Here is a 20,498-nt window from a genome sequence, read left to right on the forward strand (position 1 = left end):
CTTTCAATCTTTATAAATTTTAAATTTTGTGTTTTATAAGTCATGAGATTTTATTCATAAAAAATTGGGGATTTTCCCGTTTTTCAGACAACTCAAGTGCTTTGAGCAGTTTTCATGAAAATTTGGTGACGGGTTTCTACCTATTAAATTAAACCTCCTTTAATTATTTTTTTTTTATAAATTTATAACATTGAGGACTTATGGAACTTTATACTTCAAAAGCGTCCAGCGTATCATGCGCTTGGAAATCTTTTCTCTAATTTAGTGGAAATCTTTTCTCTAATTTAGTCTAACAGAACGAAAGAAAAACTTCTGATTGTCAATTTGGATATCTTCATATTACTTTGATTTAAGTATATTTTTTATTTCAATTAATAACTGTTTTCTCATACATATAAGAATAATTTTATTTTGTATTACAGATGGATGAGCCCAGATGAAAGTTCAGTCCTGACACCTACAGGCAGACGATTTCATTTTAGTTGCCAGATAATGATGATGTAAGTATTTGCTGATTACAATTGTATTTGAAACTATGTTAAAATTTGTCAGATAATAAAAAATAGTTTTCAAATTAGTTGGAGAAACAGCTTGAAAATTAGTTTTGACCTTGACCTCATTTTCACAGTTCATTACTCAGTGTTCAGTTTTTGTGTTTTGGTCTGTATTTCTTAAACAATAAGTAATAGGTCAACTATATTTGTTGTATGGAAGAATTGTTAGCTGTACATTCCTGCCTGGCATGGTTCATCTGACCTTGACCTCATTTTCATGGTTCCTTGGTCAATGTTTAGTTTTCTTGGTTAAGTTTATGTGACAGTTGTAATAAAGCTTTATATTTAGGACTATCATCAATGATTAGTAAAGAAGGCGAGACATTTCAGCGTGTGCACTCTTGTCCTGGATAAAGTTAAGTTTATGTGACAGTTGTACTAAAGCTTTATACTTAGGAATGTCAACATAATATCAATGATTAGTAAAGATGGCGAGACATTTTAGGGTGTGCACTCTTGTTGAAATTTTAAAAACTTTTTAAAACTATCCTAGATTTCTACCAAACTTTGACAGAAGCTTGTTTGTGATCATGATAGTATCCAGAAGTAAATTTTGTTAAAAAAAAATCCTGTTTTTCCCCATTTACCTATAAATTGTCTTAAGTTTTGCTGCCAGGAAACATTACATTCACTCTGTGGTAAAAGTTTTTATATGACTGCAAAAATTTTTGTGGTCGTATATTGGTATCATGTTGTCGTCTTCAGTGGCGTCCAAAGATGGATGGTTTCCGGATAATAACTTTAGTATAAGTAAATGGAAATCAATAAAATGTTAACACAATATTTATAACCACAAAAGGAAGGTTGGGATTGATTTTGGAGGCCCAAAACATACATTTATCTTGTTTCAGGACAATAAGTTGTGTATAAGTATTTCAATTACTCTGAAATTGTACCATAATGTTCATTCTATTTAGTAGAAGGTTGGGATTTCTTGTAAGGGTTATGGGGCAAACAGTCAAGGAATTAAGGGCCTAAAAGGGGCCAAAACAAGCATTTTTGAAGTTTCGGGACAATAACTTAAGTTTAATTGTATGGATCTCTCTGACATTGTACCACAAGGTTCCATAAAATGAAGGGAATGTTTGGTGTCAGTCTGGGGTTAATATCCCTAAACATTTAGGAATAAGAGGCCAAAAAAGGGCCAAAAAGAAGCATTTTTCTAGTTAATAGACATTAAGTTGTGTTTAAGTGTATGAATCTCTCTGAAATTATACTACAAGGTTTCTAACTAAAAAGGAAAGGCTGGAATTGAGTTTTTGGGTTCTTGCTCGAAGGGTTTTAATAAGGTAGGGGCCAAAAAGGGGCCCAAATAAGCATTTTTAGCTCACCTGGCCCAAAGGTCAAGTGAGCTTTTCTCATCACTTGGCGTCCAGCGTCGTCCAGCGTCGTTAGCTTTCACTCTTTCTTTTTTTCTTCTCCTCTTAAACTACTGGGCCAAATTTAACCAAACTTGGCCACAATCATCATTAGGGTATCTAGTTTAAAAAAAATGTCTGGTGACCCAGCCAACCAACCAAGATGGCTGCCATGGCTAAGAATAGAACATAGGGGTAAAATGTAGATTTTGGCTTATAACTCTGAAACCAAAAAATTTAGTGCAATCTGACATGGATTAAAATTGTTTACCAGGTCAAGATCTATCTGCCCTGAAATTTTCAGTTTAAATGGACAATGGCTTGTTGGGTAACTGCTCCTGAATTGGTAATTTTACGGAAATTTTGCCGTCTTTGATTATTATCTTGAATATTATTATAGATAGAGATAAACTACAAACAACAATAATGTTCAGAAAAGTAAGATCTACAAATAAGTCAACATGACTAAAATGGTCAGTTGACCACTTCAGGAGTTATTGCCCTTTATAGTTATTTTTTACCAATTTTTCATAAATTTTTGTAATCTTTCGTAAGAATTCCTCTGAAACTACTGGGCCAAATTTAACCAATCTTAGCCACAATCATAATTAGGGTATCTAGTTTAAAAAGTGTGTGCGGTGACCTGGCCAACTAACCAAGATGGCTGCCATGGCTAAAAATAGAACATAGGGGTAAAATGTAGATTTTGGCTTATAACTCTGAAACCAAAGCATTTAGAGCAAATCTGACAGGGATTTAAATTGTTAAAAAATATCTATGTTTAATAATAATATATAATATAATAGTGTTCAGCAAAGTAAGATGTAGAAATAAGTCAACATGACCAATAGTCAGATGACCCCTTAAGGAGTTATTGCCCTTTATAGTCAATTTTCAACAATTTTCATTAATTTTGTTAATTTTTACAAAATATTTTCCTCTGTTACTAAAGGGCAAATTTTATTATAGATAAAGAAAATTGTAAGTGGCAAGAATTTTCAGTAAAGTAAGATCTACAAACACATCACCATCACCAAAACACAATTTTGTCATGAATCCATATGTGTCCTTTGTTTGATATGCTAACCCACTGTTAAAATATTTCTTTGCAATTTTTTAAAACTTCCTCAGAAAAATGCTCGAGCCACTTGACTTTCATAGCTCATAATTAACGTTTTTACACAGTATTTAAATAAAGTAGCTAAAGTTTATTCACTTCTCAAAGTGTAAGAAGCAATAAAAATCGTATGCTTGCACCATCTTACCCAAATACAGATTTAATTAAGTTCTAAACATTTCAACATTTCTTTGTTTATTTTTATGAAAAACTGGTTTTAAACAAATCACAAGTATGTGTTAAGATCCGACTAAATACCTATATCCCAATATCGTCAGGTAAATTTGCTAGTGTATGGGAGGTAATCCAATTAAAATTTTAAGAATACTATTAAAATTATCCTTACTTGTGGAAAGACCTGCAATTGTTCTCTGAACAATTGGATTTTAAGTTTCTTTATATTTTTAATAGCCTATAGAAAATATATAGCATAGGTAACTGCAAAGAATCGAAAGTGATGTATGTTTATCTATACTGAGCTAAAAAAGTTTAGCAACAAAAATATGAAATTTTATTACAAAATGATAATAAAAAAATGAAATTATGACATGTCAGAAGCAACATGAATGTTTAACACTCATATTCATTAGGATATTTTTTGTATGGAGCACGGGAGGGTCAAAATGCGGAAATGAGTATAGTGTTATTCAAAATCAATTCCTCTGCCATGTTCTAAGTTCTAAGGATTGGCAGGAACACCAGCAGCTACCCTTAGTCAATGCACTACTCTTGTGGCCAGAAAAAACTTACCACATGTTGACGATTGTTGTTTTTGGTCTACAGTGTATCGACCTATCCTGTGTTGTTGCAATTTGTTAATTTCTGTTTGCTAGTCCCTAAACTTTTGACTTATGCACTTAAAATCGAGCCACGACGTCAGCAACACTCATGCCGGCATCAACCATTCCAAGAGCCATCTGACCGTCATTTTCCGAGAGGCATGGTTGACGCTTCATGCAATTTTTTCAAACTTTTATGTGTTTTTCTTACCAATGGTGTGTTTCTGAACGTGTGTGCAAAAAAAAATAAAATTTTGTTTTAAAAGTACAGGTACAGAAAGTGAAACATCAATTACATGTGCAAGGCTGAAATGGCACGAAATCAATCACCTGGCAAAAAGTACGACTGTTTAAAATTTCAGGTAAAACTAAGGATTATATCAATGATGTTTAATAAAAAAAAAAACAGAAACAACAAATAACAATGAAAAAAAAGTGTTGCTAAACTTTTTTGGCTCAGTATATTTCATTTTTATGTTTTCATATGTATGGTGTTTTTTTCTTTCTGTTTTCTATAGGTATATTTCTTTTTTTTTTTTCTTTTTTTTTTTTATCTATTTCCATTTTCTATAGGTCACTTTAAAGAATTACAAGTGAGGTATGGTTATCTATTTCATTTTATGTTTTCGGTGGCGTCCAGGATCAGACAGCAGGTAATTTTTGATAGGATTGTGTGCATGTTTGTATGCCTTTTTGTCCAAGTTTCCTCTAGGTGCCGTGAAAGGATCCAACAGAAAGGTATGTTAAGATAAGATTGTGTGCATGTTTGTATGCCTTTTTGTCCAAGTTTCCTCTAGGTGCTGTCAAAGGATCCTACGGAAAGGTATGTTAAGATGAGATTGTGTGTTTGTATGCATTTTTGTCCAAATTTCCTCTAGGTGGCGTCAAAGGATCCAACGGAAAGGTATGTTAAGATAAGATTGTGTGTTTGTATGCATTTTTGTCCAAATTTCCTCTAGGTGGCGTCAAAGGATCCAAGGGAAAGGTATGTTAAGATAAGATTGTGTGTTTGTATGCATTTTTGTCCAAATTTCCTCTAGGTGGTGTCAAAGGATCCAAGGGAAAGGTATGTTAAGATAAGATTGTGTGTTTGTATGCATTTTTGTCCAAATTTCCTCTAGGTGCCGTCAAAGGATCCAAGGGAAAGGTATGTTAAGATAAGATTGTGTGTTTGTATGCATTTTTGTCCAAATTTCCTCTAGGTGGCGTCAAAGGATCCAACGGAAAGGTATGTTAAGATAAGATTGTGTGTTTGTATGCATTTTTGTCCAAATTTCCTCTAGGTGCCGTCAAAGGATCCAACGGAAAGGTATGTTAAGATAAGATTGTGTGTTTGTATGCATTTTTGTCCAAATTTCCTCTAGGTGCCGTCAAAGGATCTAACGGAAAGGTATGTTAAGATAAGATTGTGTGTTTGTATGCATTTTCTTCCAAATTTCCTCTAGGTGGTGTCAAAGGATCCAAGGGAAAGGTATGTTAAGATAAGATTGTGTGTTTGTATGCATTTTTGTCCAAATTTCCTCTAGGTGGCGTCAAAGGATCCAACGGAAAGGTATGTTAAGATAAGATTGTGTGTTTGTATGCATTTTTGTCCAAATTTCCTCTAGGTGGCGTCAAAGGATCCAACGGAAAGGTATGTTAAGATAAGATTGTGTGTTTGTATGCATTTTTGTCCAAATTTCCTCTAGGTGCCGTCAAAGGATCAAAGGGAAAGGTATGTTAAGATAAGATTGTGTGTTTGTATGCATTTTTGTCCAAATTTCCTCTAGGTGGCGTCAAAGGATCCAACGGAAAGGTATGTTAAGATAAGATTTTGTGTTTGTATGCATTTTTGTCCAAGTTTCCCCTAGGTGGCGTCAAAGGATCCAAGGGAAAGGTATGTTAAGATAAGATTGTGTGTTTGTATTCATTTTTGTCCAAATTTCCTCTAGGTGGCGTCAAAGGATCCAAGGGAAAGGTATGTTAAGATAAGATTGTGTGTTTGTATGCATTTTTGTCCAAATTTCCTCTAGGTGGCGTCAAAGGATTCAACGGAAAGGTATGTTAAGATAAGATTGTGTGTTTGTATGCATTTTTGTCCAAATTTCGTCTAGGTGGCGTCAAAGGATCCAAGGGAAAGGTATGTTAAGATAAGATTGTGTGTTTGTATGCATTTTTGTCCAAGTTTCTTTTAGGTGCCGTCAAAGGATCCAACGGAAAGGTATGTTAAGATAAGATTGTGTGTTTGTATGCATTTTCGTCCAAATTTCCTCTAGGTGGTGTCAAAGGATCCAAGGGAAAGGTATGTTAAGATAAGATTGTGTGTTGTATGCAATTTTGTCCAAATTTCCTCTAGGTGCCGTCAAAGGATCCAACGGAAAGGTATGTTAAGATAAGATTGTGTGTTTGTATGCATTTTTGTCCAAATTTCCTCTAGGTGGCGTCAAAGGATCCAACGGAAAGGTATGTTAAGATAAGATTGTGTGTTTGTATGCATTTTTGTCCAAATTTCCTCTAGGTGGCGTCAAAGGATCCAAGGGAAAGGTATGTTAAGATAAGATTGTGTGTTTGTATGCATTTTTGTCCAAATTTCCTCTAGGTGGCGTCAAAGGATCCAAGGGAAAGGTATGTTAAGATAAGATTGTGTGTTTGTATGCATTTTCTTCCAAATTTCCTCTAGGTGGCGTCAAAGGATCCAACGGAAAGGTATGTTAAGATAAGATTGTGTGTTTGTATGCATTTTTGTCCAAATTTCCTCTAGGTGGCATCAAAGGATCCAAGGGAAAGGTATGTTAAGATAAGATTGTGTGTTTGTATGCATTTTTGTCCAAGTTTCCTCTAGGTGCTGTCAAAGGATCCAACGGAAAGGTATGTTAAGATAAGATTGTGTGTTTGTATGCATTTTTGTCCAAATTTCCTCTAGGTGCTGTCAAAGGATCCAAGGGAAAGGTATGTTAAGATAAGATTGTGTGTTTGTATGCATTTTTGTCCAAATTTCCTCTAGGTGGCGTCAAAGGATCCAAGGGAAAGGTATGTTAAGATAAGATTGTGTGTTTGTATGCATTTTTGTCCAAATTTCCTCTAGGTGGCGCCAAAGGATTCAACGGAAAGGTATGTTAAGATAAGATCGTGTGTTTGTATGCATTTTTGTCCAAATTTCCTCTAGGTGGCGTCAAAGGATCCAAGGGAAAGGTATGTTAAGATAAGATTGTGTGTTTGTATGCATTTTTGTCCAAGTTTCCTTTAGGTGCCGTCAACGGATCCAACGGAAAGGTATGTTAAGATAAGATTGTGTGTTTGTATGCATTTTCTTCCAAATTTCCTCTAGGTGGTGTCAAAGGATCCAAGGGAAAGGTATGTTAAGATAAGATTGTGTGTTGTATGCATTTTTGTCCAAATTTCCTCTAGGTGCCGTCAAAGGATCCAACGGAAAGGTATGTTAAGATAAGATTGTGTGTTTGTATGCATTTTTGTCCAAATTTCCTCTAGGTGGCGTCAAAGGATCCAACGGAAAGGTATGTTAAGATAAGATTGTGTGTTTGTATGCATTTTTGTCCAAATTTCCTCTAGGTGGCGTCAAAGGATCCAACGGAAAGGTATGTTAAGATAAGATTGTGTGTTTGTATGCATTTTTGTCCAAATTTCCTCTAGGTGGCGTCAAAGGATCCAAGGGAAAGGTATGTTAAGATAAGATTGTGTGTTTGTATGCATTTTTGTCCAAATTTGCTCTAGGTGCCGTCAAAGGATCCAAGGGAAAGGTATGTTAAGATAAGATTGTGTGTTTGTATGCATTTTTGTCCAAATTTCCTCTAGGTGGCGTCAAAGGATCCAACGGAAAGGTATGTTAAGATAAGATTGTGTGTTTGTATGCATTTTTGTCCAAATTTCCTCTAGGTGGCGTCAAAGGATCCAAGGGAAAGGTATGTTAAGATAAGATTGTGTGTTTGTATGCATTTTTGTCCAAATTTCCTCTCGGTGGCGTCAAAGGATCCAAGGGAAAGGTATGTTAAGATAAGATTGTGTGTTTGTATGCATTTTTGTCCAAATTTCCTCTAGGTGGCGTCAAAGTATTCAACGGAAAGGTATGTTAAGATAAGATTGTGTGTTTGTATGCATTTTTGTCCAAATTTCCTCTAGGTGGCGTCAAAGGATCCAAGGGAAAGGTATGTTAAGATAAGATTGTGTGTTTGTATGCATTTTTGTCCAAGTTTCTTTTAGGTGCCGTCAAAGGATCCAACGGAAAGGTATGTTAAGATAAGATTGTGTGTTTGTATGCATTTTCGTCCAAATTTCCTCTAGGTGGTGTCAAAGGATCCAAGGGAAAGGTATGTTAAGATAAGATTGTGTGTTGTATGCATTTTTGTCCAAATTTCCTCTAGGTGCCGTCAAAGGATCCAACTGAAAGGTATGTTAAGATAAGATTGTGTGTTTGTATGCATTTTTGTCCAAATTTCCTCTAGGTGGCGTCAAAGGATCCAACGGAAAGGTATGTTAAGATAAGATTGTGTGTTTGTATGCATTTTTGTCCAAATTTCCTCTAGGTGGTGTCAAAGGATCCAAGGGAAAGGTATGTTAAGATAAGATTGTGTGTTTGTATGCATTTTTGTCCAAATTTCCTCTAGGTGGCGTCAAAGGATCCAAGGGAAAGGTATGTTAAGATAAGATTGTGTGTTTGTATGCATTTTCTTCCAAATTTCCTCTAGGTGGCGTCAAAGGATCCAACGGAAAGGTATGTTAAGATAAGATTGTGTGTTTGTATGCATTTTTGTCCAAATTTCCTCTAGGTGGCATCAAAGGATCCAAGGGAAAGGTATGTTAAGATAAGATTGTGTATTTGTATGCATTTTTGTCCAAGTTTCCTCTAGGTGCTGTCAAAGGATCCAACGGAAAGGTATGTTAAGATAAGATTGTGTGTTTGTATGCATTTTTGTCCAAATTTCCTCTAGGTGGCGTCAAAGGATCCAAGGGAAAGGTATGTTAAGATAAGATTGTGTGTTTGTATGAATTTTTGTCCAAATTTCCTCTAGGTGGCGTCAAAGGATCCAAGGGAAAGGTATGTTAAGATAAGATTGTGTGTTTGTATGCATTTTTGTCCAAATTTCCTCTAGGTGGCGTCAAAGGATTCAAACGAAAGGTATGTTAAGATAAGATTGTGTGTTTGTATGCATTTTTGTCCAAATTTCCTCTAGGTGGCGTCAAAGGATCCAAGGGAAAGGTATGTTAAGATAAGATTGTGTGTTTGTATGCATTTTTGTCCAAGTTTCCTTTAGGTGCCGTCAAAGGATCCAACGGAAAGGTATGTTAAGATAAGATTGTGTGTTTGTATGCATTTTCTTCCAAATTTCCTCTAGGTGGTGTCAAAGGATCCAAGGGAAAGGTATGTTAAGATAAGATTGTGTGTTGTATGCATTTTTGTCCAAATATCCTCTAGGTGCCGTCAAAGGATCCAACGGAAAGGTATGTTAAGATAAGATTGTGTGTTTGTATGCATTTTTGTCCAAATTTCCTCTAGGTGGCGTCAAAGGATCCAACGGAAAGGTATGTTAAGATAAGATTGTGTGTTTGTATGCATTTTTGTCCAAATTTCCTCTAGGTGGCGTCAAAGGATCCAACGGAAAGGTATGTTAAGATAAGATTGTGTGTTTGTATGCATTTTTGTCCAAATTTCCTCTAGGTGGTGTCAAAGGATCCAAGGGAAAGGTATGTTAAGATAAGATTGTGTGTTTGTATGCATTTTTGTCCAAATTTCCTCTAGGTGGCGTCAAAGGATCCAAGGGAAAGGTATGTTAAGATAAGATTGTGTGTTGTATGCATTTTTGTCCAAATTTCCTCTAGGTGCCGTCAAAGGATCCAACGGAAAGGTATGTTAAGATAAGATTGTGTGTTTGTATGCATTTTTGTCCAAATTTCCTCTAGGTGGCGTCAAAGGATCCAACGGAAAGGTATGTTAAGATAAGATTGTGTGTTTGTATGCATTTTTGTCCAAATTTCCTCTAGGTGGCGTCAAAGGATCCAACGGAAAGGTATGTTAAGATAAGATTGTGTGTTTGTATGCATTTTTGTCCAAATTTCCTCTAGGTGGTGTCAAAGGATCCAAGGGAAAGGTATGTTAAGATAAGATTGTGTGTTTGTATGCATTTTTGTCCAAATTTCCTCTAGGTGGCGTCAAAGGATCCAAGGGAAAGGTATGTTAAGATAAGATTGTGTGTTTGTATGCATTTTCTTCCAAATTTCCTCTAGGTGGCGTCAAAGGATCCAACGGAAAGGTATGTTAAGATAAGATTGTGTGTTTGTATGCATTTTTGTCCAAATTTCCTCTAGGTGGCATCAAAGGATCCAAGGGAAAGGTATGCTAAGATAAGATTGTGTGTTTGTATGCATTTTTGTCCAAGTTATCTCTAGGTGCTGTCAAAGGATCCAACGGAAAGGTATGTTAAGATAAGATTGTGTGTTTGTATGCATTTTTGTCCAAATTTCCTCTAGGTGGCGTCAAAGGATCCAACGGAAAGGTATGTTAAGATAAGATTGTGTGTTTGTATGCATTTTTGTCCAAATTTCCTCTAGGTGGTGTCAAAAGATCGGACGGACAGGTATGTTAAGATAAGATTGTGTGTTTGTATGCATTTTTGTCCAAATTTCCTCTAGGTGGCGTCAAAGGATCAGACAGCAGGTATGTTAAGATAAGATTGTGTGTTTGTATGCTTTTTTCTCCAAATTTCCTCTAGGTGGCGTCCAGGATGGTGTTTTTTTCTTTCTTTTTTCTATAGGTGAATGGTGTTTTTTCCCGGTTGACAGGTTGTCCACAAGGTTAAGTATATATTTTTTTTCAATTGACTAACAGTTGACTCATAAATATTAAGATGATTTAAGTTTGTATTACAGATGGATGAGCACAGATGAAAGTTCAGTTCTACACCTGGAGGAAGATGGTTTCATTTTAGTTACCAGATAATGATGATGTAAGTATTTGGTCATAACAATTGTATTTAAACTATTTAAAAAAAAATTTAGGTAATAGAAATCAGTTTTCCTTTGAAAGTCTACTTGAAATTTTATTACAAAATTGTCGTTAATTTCTTGTTCAAATTTATTCTCTAATGAAATATAATTCTAAAAGAATTATTGTATTTGTAAATAGGCTGATCCCCCCAATTTAGGATTTGAAATAAAACCGGCATCACATTAATTTCTAATTTAATTATTACAAAAAATAGACTTAATATTGACAATTTGGATATTTATTTACATATTTATTTACATTTTAATTGGGGAAAATATGACTTTGTTTAGGTTGTTTGTTCAAAATGTATACATCAGATTGTTTTGGTTAGCCACCACATTCTGATAATTTATCTACATACATTAATTTCAGAATTAATGATGTGATCATAATAAACAGTCTTCATAATACTGATTAAAAGATAAAATGAAAATGGTTAATGAATTACAGGCAAAAAGAGCAAAGACACAGAAAATTGTGCCATTGACACAGATCTGGATAAGAAGCTTAAAGGAAGGTCCCAAGTTTCAGTCGAGATGGCAGATGAGTAGCAACTCCATGGAAGATGTTTACTTAGATCTTCAACCAAGTCCGAGGCTTTGCCATGTAAGCAATCAAGCAGCAAGGATAGCAGCTGGAATGAAGATTAATTATTACATTGATCTTCAAACAAGTCTGAGGCTTTGTCATGAAAGAAATAATGCAAGTATATTCAAGCCAATTAGTTCTGTACATTATCAGGAAAAATGTGATAAAATCTATAAGGATTACCTATAAGGCAACACACATTTTTGTTATTTTGCACATTTACAACAAACAAAAATAGATGTTTATTAGTTTGATAAATGTTTTTCCGGTAGAAGTATAAAATTTTATATCATTAAAAGTAAATCCTGATAGAACTTTTCACTTCAAGGGAGACTAGTACAATAAACAGCAAGAATGTTTCTTTCGGTGGGAGATAACTCACTATTAAGCAATCAGAATACAGAATAGATTAATGAAAATTTAGGCTGGCAATTTAACAAATTTGTAAAATATATAATTTGTGTCAATTTTAATTCCTTTTTAGGTTATAAAACAGTGCCAATGTTTTCATGAAGGGGAGTAAGACTTGTGGTATAAGATATCTTAAATACAAGTAAGTATATAATTCCTCTATTTAAACAAATTTTATCATCATAAAACAAGTTTACAGGATAAAAACGTGCACTAGGCTTAAAGTTGAAAGAGGTCAAATGGTTTTTTGTTGTTGACTAAAGGTTCTAAAATTTTGAATTGATCACACTGAATTCATTGTAAAGATTTGTATGCAGGCTTTGGCTAAACCACAAAATGAAGTACCAACAAAATTACAATTGTTCACCAAATAAGACGCTGAAAATGGCCCCGTTGATGCAGGTCAGGATATGAAGCTTGAAGGAATATATGTCTATTTCATTTATATTAACCAACAGAAGTCTTATCAATATAATTTATTGATAATTTTAGTTTTTGTTCAAGAAGCTGGCCAGTCCAAGTTTCAGTCCAGATGGCAGATGAGTAGCAACTCCAATGAAGATGATTACTTAAATCTTCAACCAAGTCCGAGGCTTTGCCATGTAAGCAATCAAGCAGCAAGGATAGCAGCTGGAATGAAGATTAATAATTACATTGATCTTCAAACAAGTCTGAGGCTTTGTCATGAAAGAAATAATGCAAGTATATTTAAGCCAATTAATTCTGTACATTATCAGGAAAAATGTGATAAAGTCTATAAGGAATATCTGTAAGGCAACACATATTTTTGTTATTTTGCACATTTACAACACACAAAAATAGATATTTATCAGTTTGATAAATGTTTTTCTGGTACACGAATAAAATTTTATACCATGAAAAGTAAATCCTAATAGAATTTTTACTTCAAGGGAGACTAGTACAATAAACAGCAAGAATGTTTCTTTCATGGGGAGATAACTCACCTCACTATTACACAATCAGAATACAGAATAGATTAATGAAAATTTAGGCTGGCAATTTAACAAATTTGTAAAATATATAATTTGTGTCAATTTTTATTCCTTTTTAGGTTATAAAACAGTGCCAATGTTTTCATGAAGGGGAGTAAGACTTGTGGTATAAGATATCTTAAATACAAGTAAGTATATAATTCCTCTATTAAAACAAATTTTATCGTCATAAAACAAGTTTACAGGATAAAAACGTGCACCAGGCTTAAAGTTGAAAGAGGTCATATGGTTTTTTGTTGTTGACTAAAGGTTCTAAAATTTTAAATTGATCACACTGATGTTATTGTAAAGACTTGTATGCAGGCTTTAACTAAACCATGGAATGAAGTACCAACAAAATTACAATTGTTCACCAAATAAGACGCTGAAAATGGCCCCGTTGATGTAGGTCAGGATATGAAGCTTGAAGGAATATATGTCTATTTCATTTATATTAACCAACAGAAGTCTTATAAATATAATTTAATTGATAATTTTAGTTTTTGTTCAAGAAGCCGGCCAGTCCAAGTTTCAGTCCAGATGGCAGATGAGTAGCAACTCCATGGAAGATGTTTACTTAAATCTTCAACCAAGTCTGAGGCTTTGCCATGTAAGCAATCAAGCAGCAAGGATAGCAGCTGGAATGAAGATTAATAATTACATTGATCTTCAAACAAGTCTGAGGCTTTGTCATGAAAGAAATAATGCAAGTATATTTAAGCCAATTAATTCTGTACATTATCAGGAAAAATGTGATAAAGCCTATAAGGAATATCTGTAAGGCAACACACATTTTTTGTTATTTTGCACATTTACAACACACAAAAATAGATATTTATCAGTTTGATAAATGTTTTTCTGGTACACGAATAAAATTTTATACCATGAAAAGTAAATCCTAATAGAATTTTTACTTCAAGGGAGACTAGTACAATAAACAGCAAGAATGTTTCTTTCATGGGGAGATAACTCACCTCACTATTACACAATCAGAATACAGAATAGATTAATGAAAATTTAGGCTGGCAATTTAACAAATTTGTAAAATATATAATTTGTGTCAATTTTAATTCCTTTTTAGGTAATAAAACAGTGCCAATGTTTTCATGAAGGGGAGTAAGACTTGTGGTATAAGATATCTTAAATACAAGTAAGTATATAATTCCTCTATTTAAACAAATTTTATCATCATAAAACAAGTTTACAGGATGAAAACGTGCGCACTAGGCTTAAAGTTGAAAGAGGTCAAATGGTTTTTTGTTGTTGACTAAAGGTTCTAAAATTTTGAATTGATCACACTGAATTCATTGTAAAGATTTGTATGCAGGCTTTGGCTAAACCATGGAATGAAGTACCAACAAAATTACAATTGTTCACCAAATAAGACGCTGAAAATGGCCCCGCTGATGTAGGTCAGGATATGAAGCTTGAAGGAATATATGTCTATTTCATTTATATTAACCAACAGAAGTCTTATAAATATAATTTAATTGATAATTTTAGTTTTTGTTCAAGAAGCCGGCCAGTCCAAGTTTCAGTCCAGATGGCAGATGAGTAGCAACTCCATGGAAGATGTTTACTTAAATCTTCAACCAAGTCCAAGGCTTTGCCATGTAAGCAATCAAGCAGCAAGGATAGCAGCTGGAATGAAGATTAATAATTACATTGATCTTCAAACAAGTCTGAGGCTTTGTCATGAAAGAAATAATGCAAGTATATTTAAGCCAATTAATTCTGTACATTATCAGGAAAAATGTGATAAGTCTATAAGGAATATCTGTAAGGCAACACACATTTTTGTTATTTTGCACATTTACAACACACAAAATAGATATGTATCAGTTTGATAAATGTTTGTCTGGTACACAAATAAAATTTTTTACCATGAAAAGTAAATCCAAATAGAATTTTTACTTCAAGGGAGACTAGTACAATAAACAGCAAGAATGTTTCTTTCATCAGGAGATAACTCATTATTACGCAGTCAGAATACAGAATAGATTAATAAAAATTTAGGCTGGCAATTTAACAAATTTGTCAAATATATATAATTTGTGTCAATTTTAATTCCATTTTAGGTTATAAAACAGTGCCAATGTTTTCATGAAGGGAAGTAAGACTTGTGGTATAAGATATCTTAAATACAAGTAAGTATATAATTCCTCTATTTAAACAAATTTTATCATACTGTCAATAAAAAGAAACAGTCAGCTATCACTGGGCTTGAAAACTTTTGGTCAGTAGTTTTAATGTTTAATTTATTAGTACCGGTAATTGCAAATCATTTTTGCTATGTCAACTCCAACTAGATAAGAGATCTTTGTCTGGTTTTAATGGTATTTTCATAGGCGGATCCAAAGGGAATCACTGAAGCTTGACTGGAACGCCCCCCCCCCCCCCCTTAGGTCAGTCAGTTGGCCCCCCTCCCCCTTTATGAAAAGTTCTGGATCCGCCACTGGTTTTGTAGATAAGTTAGTGTACAGGTCATATATGTCAAAATGTCATTCACGCAAAATCTCCCCCTAAGGTGTCAAGGCTGACAGGGATTCTCACTCTTTGAGGTTTCAGATGTTGGAAAGTATGTAGTATTTGTTAGTGTTGTTGGGATGTTGTCACATTGTGTTCTCTGCATCTTCTTTTACCTTAAGGAAGCTTGCTTGTCATGTTTTTGAATTTTGGTCAGATTTTCAGAATCCTCTAGTTTTATCCATTTGAATGCATTAACAAATTAAGCCTGGTGACCCCATTTTTCTTTTTATAATTCATTTACATGTATGATGATAAGCTGTCTGTTAAAATCTTACAAAATTTTAATTACTTTTAAATAGTTTTTGAGGACTTTAACTTGTAAATGATAAAAAGTCAAGAGAGAACATTTTCCCGCCAAAATTTCAATGGCTTAGATATCTCGAAAACAAGTAAGATGACCTATATATTTTTTTGCTTTTGATTCCTTTATTAATCCCCTATCAATATATATGCTAGTGTTTTGAAAAGTTAATTATTTTGAAACTGAGAAGCCAACTCCCTTAAAATGTTGTATATCTATTTTTATATATAATGTACATATAAATTAGTATACCAACAGTGATTCCTTTTTTACTATTTTCAATGACTAAGCATTTTATTTTTCAGGTTAGCATTCCAGCTTGTACTTACAGATTGATGTTGGAAATGGCTATTAGAGTTGACTTTTAAAAGTAAGAAAGAACTATTTTATAGATTTATAAAATTTTCTATTTAAGATCATGTAAATTCCCATGTGATTTGTACAATCTTTTTACAATTTAATATTTTCTGGAATGACCTGTCAAGTTTTAGGAAGGGAAAAATTATTATGAAAAAGTCTCTCTGCTTTAATTGTTATTTCCCAGTTTGCTATTTTTTGCCTATTTCAGTTTCTTAAAATATGACAGAAAATTGAAAAGTGTATTTCTTTTTCAGATAACAATTACTGTGGCTGAAGGATATAATAGTGTGATTAATTCTCCATACTCCTTAGAGATGTTGTGAAGGTTCTTAACATGTTGACAGTTGGGGACTCTCTCTTCACAAGACATCGGATTTAACATCCCCATTCTGACACTGGACATGGCTTCCAATTTGTACTACCAAACAGATGCCTTACTTTTGCAAGGATTTTACTGCCAGTCTGAAGAAGACCAAGAGTGACCAGGGTCTTTCTAACTCTACTGAACAGTTTCCAATATGAACGATTCATAATAAATCTTGCATAAACAAGAGAAAGAATGTAGTTGATAAATTCTAAAATAATTAATGTAAAGATTCTCCATTTTCAACAAGAGTGGAAGTTTTAATTAAGGTTAATGTATTGTTTCAATTTTCACTCAACTTTCTTTTTCTTTCTACCATTAAATGCTATCAATTTTTATTATTGTGGCTCAACAGATAAAATGTTTCTAAAGTTTAAATATTTACATTGGTTAAGAATGGAGAATCTAAAAATAACAAAAATATTGTAAATAATTTAAGTATGGCAATGGTTTTGTATGGAAATCAAAAATATTATTGTCAAAATTGGTGTAATGATATATTCAAAAGATTACATGTAGCAATATGTAAGTTATCCTTATTTACTACCAGTCAGACATTTCTTGACTAAATATCAAGCCTATTGCTACAGGTACTCGACTCCATTGTAATTGATCATAAGTTTAACATTTTCAAGGGGAGGTAATGCACCTGTTTAATGCCTCATACTAGAAGTTTCTTTAGTGCACAGTTTACCAATATAACTAAGACATTCTCTTCTGTGATTTGAGCAGTACCAGAGTACTGGAACTGTTTTACAAAGCATCGGCCATTAAAATTTTCATGCATTGAGTTATGCTAGGCATCTTTGGCCGAATTTTTGACAAATCCAAAAAAACAGGAGAATATTGATGAAACACCTTACTTTCAGGGAATGGAAAATAATATAGTTTCTGTAAAACAATAATTTGTGTACTATATGTACTTAAAGCTAGGTTCACACTGCCGATCAGATCAACTCGATCAAGCCCGATCAAGACAAATTACGTGATCGGGAGACTGGTCTGACTCCATCGACAAGGATGTTTGGGATAGTCTACCCTACTCATCATCGATCTGACCATCTACCAGAGAGTTTTTGACATGTCAAAAACAATTGAGTAAGGACCGAGAAGCAAGTCACTCGAGAAGAGATCCAGAATTCGTCGAGTAGCGGTCGAATTGATAGGGAAAGGATTGTGTAGAGATCGAGATTGGTCGGAATACAACAAAATTTCCGATTAGTACTCGATCATTTCGACCTTTGCTTGACTAATCGAGTACTGATCAGAAATCTTGTTGTATTCCGACCAATCTCGATCTCTACAAAATCCTTTCCCTATCAATTCGACCGCTACTCAACGAATTCTGGATCTCTTCTTGAGTGACTTGCTTCTCGGTCCTTACTCAATTGTTTTTGACATGTCAAAAACTCTCTGGTAGATGGTCAGATCGATGATGAGTAGGGTAGACTATCCCAAACATCCTTGTCGATGGAGTCGGACCAGTCTCCTGATCATGTTATTTGTCTTGATCGGACTTGATTGAGTTGATCTGGTAGGCAGTGTGTACCTAGCTAAATGTAATGTAAAATTTTGAATATTATTGAATTACAAACCACCTTAACTTATTATTGTCCATATTTTGAGTTAGAGCCGATAGACTTTTCTATAATTTTGATATAAATTGTCCCATAAGTAGTGCACTACACCTTAAAAAATATCAAAACAAGTGTTATTTTTTTTTTATTTGTGTTTATTGTCTTAAAGAAATGCACTTCGAAATAACTGTTGGGCCTAAGAGAAGAGTTCAGTAAATGTAGATTCTGCAATTTCCATGATTAAGAGCTATGTACATAAAAGTTGAATTAGTTGAGTTCAAATTTTAATTCGGTTGAAGAAAATCACAATTTTTTTTATAAGCAACCCACCCCCCATCCCCAATTTTCATAAGTAATTTAGTTGCTGTTTTCCAGATTCCCTACAACATTATATATTTCACTTTCTATTCTTTGACTAATATTATATCATAACACATTTTTGTCATATTCTCTGACTCTCCTCCCTTTCTTGAAGACAAAACTGAACAGATTATTTGATTGCTATATTGTTGACCATCAGAACTTCTCTTTTTATTATCCTTGCAAAAATACGATGCTCTTCAATTAAAGATGACGTAAATTTGCACTTTTATTGACAATTATCCAGTGACTGGAATTCCCGTGAACTAATTTTAGCAAATGCAAACACAGATTTATGATTTTTTGCATCTTGTTTACATGTTTGTACTAGAATTATAGTATGCAGCTTAGATATATCTGTAAACTTTTTAATTGAGAACAATTTTCACAAAACAAAAGCGAATTGTTTTACACCATGTACACTTAGACTTTTTATTTGCTCATTGTTAAAGGCTGAACATTGACCTATAGTTGTTAATTTCTGTGTCATTTGGTCTCTTGTGGAGTGATGTCTCAAAATCATAGATCATCATAGCACATTGTCTTTTTATATATATTTTAAGTGAAAATACTTCTGGATCTTGAAGGTGCCTAAGCATAAATTCCACTAAAAAATATTCACAAAAAGAAAAGATTGATCTTTTAAAAGCATAATTCTGCCATGTGAATAAATTTATCCGTTTTCAAGAGTAAATTTGACACAATGTCATCCTTATATGTTAAAAGCAAGTAATTTAAAATGATTGGTGCCACATATTTTTAAATCCAAGATAATAAGTAGAAGTAAATTTATTTTCTGCTGCCCTGTAAATTAGAAATAGCGAGAACACTGGAGCAAACCCTCGATGATGAGCAAAATTATTCTGTGTTCCATATGTGTTTGCAGTTTTATTTACACCCATAAGTGTTAAAAATTAAGAATTTGACAGATATTTCAAGAAATCTTTTATAGTAAAAACGCAGAACCCAAAAAGGCTATCATTGTCGCCTATGTAAATAATAACTTTGTTTAAACATAAAGCGAAATAACAATTTCTGGCACATCACTATATTTTTTGAGATATATTAGAATTAGGATAGGTAAATTAATAAGCTACTAGGTAGTAAACTGTATCAGAAGAAAATTGCTGATCATCATGAACAAATACCGGTAGTCTATATCTATATCTAAACTGGATTAAGAATGTTAAATAAAATATGTTTTTGCAAATTTGGACGACAATTAATTGCAATTATGTACCATTTCAACAATAGAAGTAGTATAGACTTGCAAATCCGTACCATTACAACACTGGAAGTAGTATGGTTGTCTGAGCGAAGCCAATTGGAAGCATGTACCTCTTAGTGAAGCTAATTGGGAGCACACCCTCTGTCTTGTTGCGAAGCTAGTTGGAAGCAGTACATATATACCTCTGTCTGCAAAAGCTAATTAGAAGTAGTACCCCTGGCAGAGATGTCCCAATTAGAGGCATGTAACTCTGAGGGAAGCCAATTGGAAGCAGTACCTCTGCAAAATTTGATTAAAAATTATTCAACCAATTTTATTTAACATTCTTTTTAAAGTTTTTAAAGTTTATTTGAACCTTTTGTGACTGAGTCACTGTCTTCTTGTATATATTAACTTTTTGTTTTACTTGATATTCCCGATTTAGTATACACATTTATGATATAATTGGTTTACGGCTTTTAAAAAAGTATTTCTTGACGATCCCTGCCAAGTGTTTGAATTTTATTACAAAAATACCGAGCACGCAAAATAAAAGTTTAAAAAACACGATGCATGTAAAATTAAATAAGCAAAACATGTTGAACGAGGCACCCGTCTTGCACAACTGAACGTCAAATAAAAAAGTAAAAACATGTTGAACGTGAAATAAAAAACGGCGATCACGTTGCACGAAAATAACCCTTTACCACCCTCATTAAAGTACCCTGTCTGCAAAAGTTCAATGCAAGAGTCTTATTGCACTTAAACTTTTTGTATCATGTCAATTAAGCTTAGAAATAACCAAAAGAAACAAATTTCTCTTTCCTATAGCTTCTATATGCAATTCTATATGTAAATATGTGTTACAGCCTAAATTGACCTCAACTTATTTTTAGTCATGCATCGCCTTTGACCATTTCCTTACTGTGTGGTATGCTATTGCAACTTTTCCATCCTGAAAGAATTATTTAAGGCAAAATTGCTTTACAAATTTTAATTTGATGGACAAAATTACAATTTTT

At 33.6% G+C, this 20,498-nt stretch overlaps 1 long non-coding RNA gene across 2 annotated transcripts; it reads left to right on the top strand.

Annotated features, from left to right (window-relative positions):
* Positions 1-10,551: 10,551 nt before the first annotated feature.
* On the top strand, positions 10,552-17,448 carry LOC143072605 (uncharacterized). 2 transcript variants are annotated; one of them, XR_012977254.1, is made up of 11 exons: positions 10,552-10,746; positions 11,238-11,489; positions 11,860-11,928; positions 12,279-12,484; positions 12,859-12,927; positions 13,279-13,484; positions 13,860-13,928; positions 14,294-14,487; positions 14,857-14,925; positions 15,914-15,978; positions 16,223-17,448. It is a non-coding gene; the product is annotated as an uncharacterized LOC143072605 (long non-coding RNA). The 2 variants fall into 2 exon arrangements; XR_012977253.1 differs by having other exon boundaries at positions 10,554-10,746; positions 14,282-14,487; positions 16,223-17,447.
* The last annotated feature ends 3,050 nt before the right edge of the window (positions 17,449-20,498 follow it).

This window comes from Mytilus galloprovincialis, chromosome 4, assembly GCF_965363235.1.
Source record: "Mytilus galloprovincialis chromosome 4, xbMytGall1.hap1.1, whole genome shotgun sequence".
NCBI lineage: Eukaryota > Metazoa > Mollusca > Bivalvia > Mytilida > Mytilidae > Mytilus > Mytilus galloprovincialis.